This window comes from Oryx dammah, unplaced genomic scaffold (assembly GCF_014754425.2).
Source record: "Oryx dammah isolate SB20612 unplaced genomic scaffold, SCBI_Odam_1.1 HiC_scaffold_11077, whole genome shotgun sequence".
Lineage (NCBI taxonomy): Eukaryota > Metazoa > Chordata > Mammalia > Artiodactyla > Bovidae > Oryx > Oryx dammah.
Genome location: NW_024080471.1, coordinates 7,876,725 through 7,878,204, shown reverse-complemented (window position 1 = coordinate 7,878,204; position 1,480 = coordinate 7,876,725). Strand labels below are relative to the sequence as shown.

The 1,480-nt window shown below is 44.9% G+C and overlaps 1 non-coding gene across 1 annotated transcript; it reads left to right on the top strand.

Moving 5' to 3' along the window:
• Positions 1-667: 667 nt before the first annotated feature.
• Positions 668-790, top strand: LOC120860513. The gene has a single exon (XR_005720344.1). It is a non-coding gene; the product is annotated as a small nucleolar RNA SNORA40 (small nucleolar RNA).
• The last annotated feature ends 690 nt before the right edge of the window (positions 791-1,480 follow it).

Genomic DNA, 1,480 nt, shown 5'->3' with positions numbered 1-1,480 from the left:
CCCTGTGTTAAAGCATCCAACCTCACAGGACAGGCTCAGGGCTGCACAGGAGTGAGCCCACAAGGCCCACTGTGTGCGTCCCTTCCCAACGCTCAGGAACATCGTGGCAGTAGCCTGAAGTTGGCCATGATAGAGCGGTGCAGCCACTCTGGAGAAGAGTGTGGAGGTTCTTTAAAAAAACTCAAAATAGAGCTACCATATGATCCCACAATCCCCACTCCTGGGCATGTATCTGGAGAAAACCATAATTCAAAAAGATGCATGCTCCCCAGTGTTCATACCAGCACTATTTACAATAGCCAGGACATGGAATCAACCTAAGTGTCCTTAGACAGACACAGGGATGGAAACAAAAAAGATGTACAGGGATTCTTGAGCTTTGCTAATCAGGTGAGAAGGCGGAGCCACCAGCCCTCGTCTGCACCTCCAGCGTCTCCCTCCTCTATCTTGGTCATCACTCTCAGATGGACAGTGGCTGCCAAGGCTGGCTGATAACTTTCTACCAAGGAGGCCCCAGGTCTCAGGGGCCACCTTGGATATCCACAGCCCATGTGTGTGATATTTGCTTTCCACTCCAAAATGGGCTCTAGAAAACCCAGATTTGGGTCACAGAAAGAAATCATCACATTTCCAAAGAAGCCTGTGACCAATACTAAATGCCATTGACAGCAGTTGTGTCTGTTTTTAATTTGTGGACAAAGACTTACAGACAGGTGCAGAAATAAATCCTTTTTTGCAACCCAGAATTCATTGTTCAGTATGAGTTTTGATACAGATAAAAAGGAACAATTTACCTAAAACAGATTCAATAGAGAGGGTGTATTGATAAACATAAAGATTGCTTCCAGGACTATAGAGCTGATCATTTCCTCCATATCTTAAGCATTTAAATTATCAGCTATATTGTTTTAGGCTTCCCCAAGTGGCTCAGTGGTAAAGAATTCACTTGTAATGCAGGAGAAGCGATCAGGAGACATGGATTTGACCACTGGGTCAGGAAGATCCCCCGGAGAGGGAAATGGCAACCCATTCCAGTATTCTTGCCACCGCATTATTCTTGCCTGGAAAATCCCACAGACAGAGGAATCTGGGGGCTACAATCCATGGGGTCACAAAAGAGTCGGACATGACCTGGGGACTAAACAACAACAACATATTGTTTTAGAACTCTAATTTTAATGTTGACACAAAACAAAGATGGCTTCTGTTTTTTTAGGCTTTTATCTTAAGAACACAGTGTCTGGATTTTAAAAAGGCATTGGCAGGATATCCCTGGTGATCTAGTGATTAAGAGTTCACCTTGCAATGCAGGGGACATACGTTCAATCCCTGGTCAGGGAGCTAAGATCCCACATGCCTCTGAGCAAATAAGCCTGCACGCCACAACCAGAGAGTCCGTTTGCCACAATGAAAGATCCCACATGCCACAACCAAGACCCCGTGTGGCCAGATAAAAAATAAATAAATAAAAGTACTGGTA